Source organism: Pristiophorus japonicus, chromosome 20, assembly GCF_044704955.1.
Source record: "Pristiophorus japonicus isolate sPriJap1 chromosome 20, sPriJap1.hap1, whole genome shotgun sequence".
Lineage (NCBI taxonomy): Eukaryota > Metazoa > Chordata > Chondrichthyes > Pristiophoridae > Pristiophorus > Pristiophorus japonicus.
The window spans coordinates 15,244,754-15,255,756 of record NC_091996.1 but is presented as its reverse complement, the minus strand read 5'-3'; the positions used below and the strand labels follow the sequence as shown (position 1 = coordinate 15,255,756).

At 49.7% G+C, this 11,003-nt stretch overlaps 1 long non-coding RNA gene across 1 annotated transcript; it reads left to right on the top strand.

Annotated features, from left to right (window-relative positions):
- Positions 1-1,009: 1,009 nt before the first annotated feature.
- LOC139232879 (uncharacterized) lies at positions 1,010-10,682 on the top strand. Its single transcript, XR_011588089.1, has 4 exons — positions 1,010-1,220; positions 6,896-7,005; positions 8,809-8,954; positions 10,430-10,682. It is a non-coding gene; the product is annotated as an uncharacterized lncRNA (long non-coding RNA).
- Positions 10,683-11,003: the final 321 nt, after the last annotated feature.

Here is an 11,003-nt window from a genome sequence, read left to right as displayed (position 1 = left end):
GGCAGTATTGTGATCGAGCCCACTCTGTCCTTTCGCCCTGCTTTAGTCCAGTGCCTGGTGTGTATCCATTTCAGCAGCACGTGAATGGGGAATGAATCGGGAATTCATGAATTTAGCCACTGCTTCAAACCCACCTCTTTGACATTTACTCACCTGTCCTAAAGTCTTCTTATCTGGTTGCGTGGTTATGCTCCAGTGAAGCACCTTGGCATGCTAAAAGCACTATATAAATGCAAGTTGTTTGTAATATATGCACCTGTGAGCATGCTCACAGATTTGTGGAGTTGTTGCATTGTTAGTGGCTTAGCCAGTCACGTGATGTTCACAAGACTCAATAAAACCCCAGCCAGTTGGGTCTAGGTCATCCACGATGAGGTATGCAGTTGTGAGCCTAGTGGATGAACTGGTAATATGTAGTGTGAATGTTAAACCTTTGTTAATAAACCAACTAGTTCTTAATAGCAATCTGTTGCTATGAATTCTTAAGCCAAGAACCCATGAAGCAAATACATTACAGGGATGAATCGTCAATTCATTAATTTAGACGCTGCTTAAAATTCACCTGTTTGACAATTGGTCACCGGCCCTAATGCATGCTTATTTGGTTGCCTGTCTGATTATGCTCCAGTGAAGCACCTTGGGACATTTTACTACGTTAAAGGTGCTATATAAATGCAAGTTTAACACAACAACGTAGCAATCATTCTAATCCACTCAGAAGAATATCCTGCCTAGTGTGAAGTTCTGCAAACCAGACCAGTGGCTTTAATTTCCTTCAGTTAACATAATTGAAAAAAAGAAAGACTTGGATTTATATAGCGCCTTTCACGACCACCGCACGTCTCAAAGCGCTCTACAGCTAATGAAGTACTTTTTGGAGTGTAGTAATGTGGGAAACGCGGCAACCAATTTGCGCAGAGCAAGCTCCCACAAACAGCAATGTGATAATGACCAGATAATCTGTTTTATGATAGGTCGATTGAGGGATAAATATTGGCCAGGACACCGGGGATAACTCCCCTGCTCTTCTTCGAAATAGTGCCGTGTAATCTTTTACGTCCACCTGAGAGAGCAGACAGGACCTCGGTTTAACGTCTCATCCGAAAAATGGCACCTCCGACAGTGCAGCACTCCCTCAACAGTGCACTAGAGTGTCAGCTTAGATTTTTGTGCTCAAGTTCCTGAAGTGGGACCTGAACCCACAACCTTCGGACTCAGAGGTGAGGATTTGGGGAAAATTCCTGCATGTGCTGTTTCAGTACAATCGTTAATCCATTTATTTTAAACAAGTTAACAACTGCACTAAACTAGCGCACGAAGGAACTCATTAACCAGTGCGCTGGCAGAGGGAGTGAATCCTCAGGGGGATCTGAGGCTTGAATCCAGCCTGTGTCGAACTGATTTCAGTTTGGGTGGACGTCGGTGGGTTGTCAGCACATTTTATTTCTAGACACAAATGTTCTTCCCTTCCCACCTTGTCCGAAGCTGGGAATGGTTCCACAGGTGCCAGGTACTCTGCAGGACTGCTCCACCCACTCCACTCAACAAATGGCCATGATACCCCTGCGGGCCTTGGCAATGGTCAGTGGGCTATTTGACCATGACTGACCTCGTTGCAGCCGACACTCGGGCTGATGTGGTCCTGCTCCGATGTGCACAGATGCGCACTTTCCAGCAGGGGGCAGTGTTTGCCGATCAGGAGCCAATGCCCCCGGGGAATTTCCTCCCTCGCCCAGGGGTACTGAGGCTAAGCATAGCAGCCCATTGCCGCGCCTGCTCAGGCCAGCTAATCCCGGGAGACCAAACCGGAGTACATCCTGGTCTGGATAAACTCACCAAGCCATCGAGGAACTTCAATCCAAAATCATGGAATCATAGAATGGTTACAGCACGGAAGAAGGCCATTCGGCCCGTCGAGCCCGTGCTGACTCTCAGCTACATCACAACAGTGACTACACTCCAAAAGTACTTCATTAGCTGCAAAGCGCTTTGAGATGTCCGATGGCCATGAAAGGCGCTATATAAATGCAAGTCTTTCCTTTTCCTTTTAGTCCCATTCCCCCACCCTTTCCCCCTAGACCTGCAATTTTTTTTTTTTATTCAGATATTTATCCAACTTCCCTTTAAAAGATAAAATTGAGTCTGGCTCCACCCCCCTTTCAGGCTGTGCAGTCCAGCGTATTTGTTTTCTTTCTGTTAATATTTTTTTGGCCTGAACGTGCGAGGAGTCAGTGCCTTCAGGAGACGCAGAGGAGGAGAGGGAGGCTGATTGCCTCAAAGCTTGTGGATGTCCGCGAGTCCCACTACTTTGCAGCAGATACAAGCGCATTAACTCCGCAGCACTGATCAAAGCAGCGAGGAGCAAGTGTCGGGTCAGAAATACAAACAGTATTTTTCTTGCGGGGGGATGGGTGGTGAGCACTTAACATCTGCACATCTAAATAAGGTAGGCCGAAGGGCTGAGATAAAGGTAACTCTATAGTCACACTGACCAGCTGTGCGCTATTTAGCTGTTGTAATGTCCAGGTGCCCGTGTAATGCATTCTCCCATGGAGGGATGCCCTGCGGCAGAACTTCAAACCTTTCCTTTCACAAACTTTAACTCCTTCCTGGCCCCTTCCAGGCCACTCCAGGGACTTGAGCACATAAATCTAGGCTGTCACTCCAGTGCAGTGCTGAGGGAGCACCGCACTGTTGGAGGTGCCGTGTTTCAGATGAGACATTAAACCGAGGTCCCGTCTGCTCTCTCAGGTGGACGTAAAAGATCCCATGGCCACTATTTCGAAGAAGAGCAGAGGAGCTATCCGCGGTGTCCTGGCCAATATCTATCCCCCCTCCTCTTCTTCGAAATAGTGCCACGGGACCTTTTAAGTCCACCTGAGAGAGCAGACGGGACCTCAGTTTAACGCCTCATCTGAAAGACGGCACCTCCGACAGTGCGGCGCTCCCTCAGCACTGCACTGGAGTGTCAGCCACTCCTGAGCTACGACCTCTCTGATATATATGCCGCACCGTTCCTGGGCTCGACCTCTGCCCCTCGCTGGGCTCGACCTCTGCCCCTCGCTGGGCTCGACCTCTGCCCCCTCGCTGGGCTCGACCTCTGCCCCTCGCTGGGCTCGACCTCTGCCCCTCGCTGGGCTGGGACAGTGTCAGGCCGTGGTCTAGGAGCGGTGCAGCATTTAACAGCAGAACGGTCGGGGCCCAGGGGAGGCACAACAGAGCTTGGTCTCCAGTTACCACTCCAGGTTGAGGAGGTTGGGCCTCTACTCATTGGAATTCAGAAGAATGAGAGGTGATTTTATTGAAAGGTATAAGATTATGAGGGGGCTCGGCAAGATGGATGCAGAGAAGATGTTTCCACTGATGAGGGAGACTAGAACTAGGGGGCATAATCTTAGAATAAGGGGCTACCCATTTAAAACTGAGATGAGGAGGAATTTCTTCTCTGAGGGTTGTAAATCTGTGGAATTCGCTGCCTCGGAGAACTGTGGAAGCTGGGACATTGAATAAATTTAAGACGGAGATAGACAGTTGCTTAACCGATAAGGGAATAAGGGGTATTGGGGAGCGGGCAGGGAAGTGGAGCTGAGTCCATGATCAGATCAGCCATGATTGTATTCAATGGCAGAGCAGGCATGAGGGGCCTACTCCTGCTCCTATTTCTTATGTTCTTTATGTTTGTCTTGGTTAACCCTTGCCACTGGACCAAGACCGAGCTCTGTCAAGCCCGTGTGGTGGCTGGAGTGCAACGGCCACCCCACGTGAAACAAATCCACGCACAGGCATCTTCCACCCTTTAAGATGTAACTCATTGTAACACCTGTGAGCCTATCCTTTTTGGTGTGAAGAGCGTCATCCTCATCACGAGGGACTGCCTAAAAGTAGTCGTAGTGTCGGCCTCGATTTCTGTGATTAAGTCTCTGGAGTGGGACATGAGCCCACAACCTGCTGACTCAGAGGCAACAGTGCAACCCACTGAGCCACTGCTGACACTACACCTGGTATCCAAAGGGGCCATAAACGCCTTTTCATTTCAACTTTATGCAGTGTGTTTTCCTTCTCATTTTCTGGCCTCCTCCCCTGGAGACATCGGATGGGCTAGCAGCTCCGGAGCGCCCTGGCTGGGGCGTTAACCTTTGAAAAGTAGCTCCGGGCGCTAATGATTCAGCTTCAGCGCTCCGAGAGGGAAGTGGAGAGCTAAATCAAGCGCTAACCACTTCTCTTGGGGCGCTGAAGTCCGAGAGCGGGGCAGTAGCGGCAGAGCGCTGAACAATGTGGAGCGCATTGCTAACGGCATCAGAGGCTGGTCCCCTCGCTTAAAGGGGAAGGGCCTGTGATGGTCCACAGCCTACTTGTGGGCAGCTCTGCATTGCAAGGCGACCTGCGTGACTGCCATTACAGCCCCAAACACTCTCTCACACAGTGGAGGGCTTGAACATCGCGCGGCAATGAAACATCAGAAACTTTGAGCAGGCACCAGACTGCTGCAAATAATAAAGGCTGTCCTACCAGAAAACCATCCCCTTTAATTGAAAGCGCCTCCTCTTGCTGCTGCTGTTCACGGGGGCGGGAGACACAGCAGAGGGCGAGAAGCAATTTCACATCCGGCGCGGTGACTGGGCACCGTGCGCACTTTATGATGTCACGATCGGCGAGGCACTGGAGGCCGAGGCGGTAAGAGTTAGCGCCAGGGTTAAATCGGCCCTGAAGCTCGTGGACGTCGCTGCATTGGCTGCTCTTGGGCGCTAACCCCCTTAGGGCCCGGTTAGCGCCCCTCCCCAGGCGCTAACGGGAGGCGTTAAACTAACGAATTTCCCCCCCATTCCCTCTTGCAAGGGTACAGCTCCACAGTGCCGAAAGCCTTTAATTGGCCGCTCTGCATATGTGACCTTGGACATTGAACAACAGAAGACTATTCAGCTGTGGGGGGCCGCCTGCTTTGACCTGACACCTCCATGAACGTACTTGCCCGTAGGGGGTCGCTGGAGAGTGAGCCGGGGAAAAAAATGAATGAACAGAACTAGGTATTGATTTGTGGATGGGATCCTGCCCAGTTCAATAGGAAAGCTTAGGAGCAGCCTGCTATCGGCCCTCCCAGCAGAGAATGGAGCATGTGAGTAAAGGTTGTGGGCAGCAGACCCCAGTGTTCGGTGTCACTCCAGTCTGTCCTCTCTGTCAGGCAACAGTCTTCAGCTTGTCACTTCTGCTGTCACTCACAGTTCTGGTGCTGGCTTACCCCTGACCCCATCTCCTTGCTGCGTTTGGTACCAGTTATGGGCGAAGTAGGCAGGGAGGATGAAAATATCCCCCTGTCCATCTCTATCGATGCAGATCCCTGCACGCCATCTAAACGTTACGAATGTTAAACCTCGGCCCTGTCGCTCCACCCTACCCTGGTCATTATCACATTGCTGTGTGTGGGAGCTTGCTGTGTGCAAATTGATTGCCGCATTTCCCACATTACAACAGTGACTGCATTCCAAAAGTACTTCATTGGCTGTAAAGTGCTTTGAAACGTCCGGTGGTCGTGAACTTGTGGAGCTGTTGCATTGGGAGTGGCTTAGCCAGTCACGTGATGTTCACAAGACTCAATAAAACCCCAGTCAGCTGGATCTAGGTCATCCACGACGAGGTATGCAGTTGTGAGCCTAGTGGATGAACTGGTAATGTGCAAGTCTGTCTTTTCTTTTTCTTTTACCCGGCAATATTCTCGAGCTTCTGTCAGGACAAGCGTTTCCTGCTCTGGTCTACTGCGTTTCTGCCTCATTCCCTGTAATGTATTTGCTTCAAGGGTTCTTTGCTTAAGAATTCATAGCAACACATTGTTGTTAAGAACTAGTTGGTTTATTAACAAAAGGTTCAACAATCACACTACACATTACCAGTTCATCCACTAGGCTCACAACTGCATACCTCATCGTGGATTACCTAGACCCAACTGACTGGGGTTTTATTGAGTCGTGTAAACATCACGTGACTGGCTAAGCCACTCACAGTGCAACAGCTACACAAACTTGTGAGCATGCTCACTGGTGCATACATTACATCCCCCTTGTTCCACCTTCAGTTGCAGTTCCTTCAGCCACTATGCCCACACACTCTTGGAACCGTCTCCTCAAACCTTTTACTCTTGCTACCTCGCCCCAAAATCCTCCTCAAACGTTTACCTCATCGACAGTGCTCCCGAGCACCTCCGCAAACCTCTTCCCACTTCCTGTCTCCGCCTTGCTCTGCAAAGAGCTTTGGGCGTCTTGTTATGTGGACGACGCCATACAAACGTTCACCACAGTTGCAATCCGGTAGTTGCCCCTCCACTGGTATCTAGCTGGTGTAAGCGATTGTGCTCTGGGCATTTTCAGCCAACTTCGCCAGAATAAACCAGCCGTTTTTTAATGGTGCACTTTCCTCCTACCTATACTGCGACGCGGGAGTCAGAATTGTGTAAAATTGCTAAATCAACTCCAGATTGCACAAAATTCAACTGCAACAGCTAGCATTTATATAACGCCTCTTGCATAGTAAAACCTCCCAAGGCTTAGGCCCCAAACGGCTAAGACACAGCCGCCAATGGGTGGGGCGAAGGAAGTGGGGGGACGCACAAGGGGGCAGAGTTGGAGGAACGCAGAGATCTCGGAGGGTCATGGGGCTGGAGGAGATTACAGAGATAGGGAGGGGCGAGGCCACGGAGATATTTGAACATGAGGATGAGAATTGTGAATTCGAGGCGTTGCTGGACCGGAAGCCAACGTGGGTCAGCGAGCACAGCGGGGTGATGGGTGAGCGGGACTTGGTGCGAGTTAGGACACGGGCTGCCGAGCTTTGGATCAAACCATTTCCTGCTGCGTAGAATTCAAATAGGCTGAACCTCTTCCCACTTTCTGCCTTTTCTTCCTAGATTTCCATTGGATCAAAACCCTTCCCATTCCATCCTGTGAGAGTCTTCACTTTCACACTCCGGCACACTATATCCTGAGAGGCGCTGTTTGGTGCTGCCCCGAAGTCTCAGTGAGTACTGATTACAGAGATAGGGAGGGGCGAGGGCCATGGAGGAGTTTGTAAACAAGGATGAGAATTTTGAAATTGAGGCGTTGCTTAACCGGGAGCCAGTGTAGGTCAGCGAACACGGGGGGTGATGGGTGAGCGGGACTTGGTGGATCTCCCACTAATGGAGAAGTGGTTTAAATCTCGGGAGCACTGGTCGCCTCGGTAGAACAGGTTATTGGGGGGGGGGGGGGGAGGAGTCACAGGCAGCCCGTTATTCACCACCCTATCCCCCGCTGCCAGCTGGCTCCCTATCCCTCTTGACCTCATTAACCCTTCGCTGGGTACGGTCCCACCAGCAGCCCTTCGCTACTGTGGCCAAGCGACCATTCCTATCTGAGCCGAGACAGGGGTGTGGCGGGGGGGGGGTGGGGTGTGGTGCTGCTATTCAACAATGGGGGCGTCACAGCCAGGCCCAATCCTGGTCCTGTACGGGGATTGTGGTTTACAGCAGGGTCACTGGACGAGAGCCAGGAGCAGGGACCCAGGCCCCACTGTTATCCACTGCCTTATAGTAGACACCTCAAGTCGCTGGAGAAATACCACCAATGATGTCTCTGCAAGATCCTACAAATCCCCTGGGTGGATAGACGCACCAACATCAGCGTCTTCGACCAGGCCAACATCCCCAGCATTGAAGCACTGACCACACTTGACCAGCTCCGTTGGGCAGCCCGCATCGTTTGCATGCCAGGCACGAGACTCCCAAAGCAAGCGCTCTACTCGGAACTCCTTCACGGCAATGAGCCAAAGGTTACAAGGACACCCTCAAAGCCTCCTTGATAAAGTGCAACATCCCCACTGACACCTGGGAGTCCCTGGCCAAAGACTGCCCTAAGTGGAGGAAGAGCATCCGGGAGGGCGCTGAGCACCTCGAGTCTCGTCACCGAGAGCATGCAGAAACCAAGCGCAGGCAGTGGAAGGAGCGTGCGGCAAACCAGTCCCACCCTCCCTTTCCTTCAACCACTGTCTGTTCCACCTGTGGCAGGGACTGTGATTCTCGTATTGGACTGTACAGTCACCTAAGGACTCACTTTAAGAGTGCAAGCAAGTCTTCCTCGATTCTGAGGGGCTGCCTATGATGATGAATAATGAATGGAGCCACCCGAGAGCCAGAATTCAGTGGAGAAGATTTCCCCTGTGCCCTTGAGTGCGATGAGTTTAGAAACCTGTTTTTTTAATAAGCAGGTTTAGCATTTCATTACACATTAAGCTCGGGGGGGGGGGTGGTGCGGCGGGGAGAAGCTCTCCCCCCCCCAGTGTGAGTTAAAATGACCCACTCGGCCTTACACCGAAGGGTTACTGAACCAAGGTGCCTCAGCATGTGGCTGCACCTGTGGAATTGTGGCCAACACGAGACGGAAGACAGACATGGCACAGATACTGGTAAATGGTTAACGTGTGAGGCTGGTGACTCAAGTACTGAGCTGCCACACCACTCGGGGAGAGCTTGTGAAATCGGGGGCCTTTAAACACTTCCAGAAACAAATTTCCGATGTTAAAAAAAAAAGAAATGTTTCTTAAGGCGGGGGGCGAGTGGGAAAATGGATGAAATTGGAAGATCTAAATTCGTTTTGACAGTTCAAGAATTGAATTGAGCTTGTCAAAACCGGCGAGGGCAGCGGGAAAACTGATTATCTGTCCTGCTGGGGCCTAAAGTGTCAGGAGAAGGCCCAATTTGCCCATCTTAGGTTTCAGGTTTTCTTTACAACGCTGCCCGCTGATGGTTCTATTTCTCTCCGTTTTTTCTTTTTTTTAAACAAATAGCCCAATTACTGCCATCCCCATGGTGATAATCACAGCTGTTTTCCAGTATTTCTCCGGCTTTTTTGGACAACAGGAGCGTAATTTTAAACATTATAAAGGCACTGGCTTTCAAATCTGTGAAGATTATGCTGCGTCTCGCTGAGCAAGTGAGTAATAGGTAAATTGGTTTTCTTGTGCAATCATTAGGATATCGCCTGACAAACTTATTCCTTCGTGTTCCGGCCATAAGCACATCTTATGATAATTCCACGTGTAAGGGAGAGGGGAAAAATTAAAAAGAATCCATCAAATTATTTGACAGACTCTTAAATGCACTGGGTGGTGGGATGCTCAGTCTCACACACACAACACATACAACACATATATACACATTCACCACTCACATACACAACACATACATTCACACACAGCACACACACACTCACCACTCACACACTCACCACTCACACATATACACAACACACGCAACACATACACAGCACACACACACACTCACCACACACACACTCATCACTCACACATGCACCACTCACACATATACACAACACACGCAACACATACACAGCACACACACACACTCACCACACACACACTCATCACTCACACATGCACCACTCACACATATACACCTCACACACAACACATACACACACACTCACCACTCACGCACTCACCAGTCACACTCACACATATACACAACACACACATTCACACACAGCACACACATACACCTCATACACAACACATATACAACACACACACACACACATATACACAGCACACACACACACACATACTCTCACACACATACACCACACAACACACACACACCATATACACACACCACACACACACACCACACTACACACACCATATACACAGCACACGCACACACAACACACACGAAACACATACACACAACACAACACACACACGGAGGGTTCCACGTTTCACTCCCGCTCTACGCTGAATTGACTGGTTTCAATTGTTCTCAGTGCCCCTGGGTTGGAATGGGGAGTAAGGTTCCTGCTCTTGAACATATTCATCAGTGACCCTGTGTTGTACAGTGTTTATGTGCCTGGGTTTCAGGTATTGGTAGCACTCTCACCTCTGAGTCAGAAGGTTGTGGGTTCAAGTCCCACTCCAGAGACTTGAGCACAAAAATCTAGCTCAGGAGTGGCTGACACTCCAGTGCAGTGATGAGGGAGTGCTGCACTGTCAGAAGTGCCGTCTTTCGGATGAGACGTTAAACCGAGGTCCCGTCTGCTCTCACGTAAAAAAGATCCCATGGCACTATTTCGAAGAAGAGCAGGGGAGTTCTCCCCGGTGTCCTGGCCAATATTTATCCCTCAATCAACATCACTGAAAAAAACAGATTATCTGATCATTATCTCATTGCTGTTGGTGGGAGCTTGCTGTGCTCAAAATTGGCTGCTGCGTTTCTCACATTACAACAGTGGCTACACTCCAAAAAGTACTTCATTGACTGTAAAGTGCTTTAAGGTGTCCCGAAGTCGTGAAAGGTGCTATATAGATGCAACTGTTTCTTTCTATCTCTTTTGTTGTGCTCTCCCTTCCCTGGTTGAATAGCTTGCTGACACTCAATATTCAATCTACTCAGGAAGAGTGGGCATAGCCAAAGAATCTGTCTGCTGATCCAGCCTGCCTTGAGGAGACAAGACGGGAAAGGTAGAGGGACCTCGCTGCAACCAGGAACCGTCCCCTCCAATTACCACTTTTGTTCCATTGGCTTCTCCAATGAGACGTCCTTAGTTTTAACCTGTTTCTGGGATTATTTATTAAGGTTTGAAGTCAACATTAGCAGGTCAACGTCTGTGAATAAAACTCAATGTTTGCCTGGAGCAGTTGGCTCAAACCGGTTGTTTAATTGATAAATGAGCTCAGTCTGATTGTTATGGGAATATGTTTAAGTTACTTACTGAAACTGATATGAAACACTGACAATTAATTCCATGATATGTAAGATTATCAGCAAAGGTGTATCTGACTGCTTGACTATGTAACTGTATGACCATGTGATTGAGTGACCATGTGAACAAGTGGCCATGTGACCACTTGACCATGTGAATGAATGGCCATGTGACCACTTGACCATGTGACTGATTGACTATGTGACTGACCATGTGACTGAGTGACCATGTGACTGTGGCCATGTGACTGAGTGGCCATGTGAC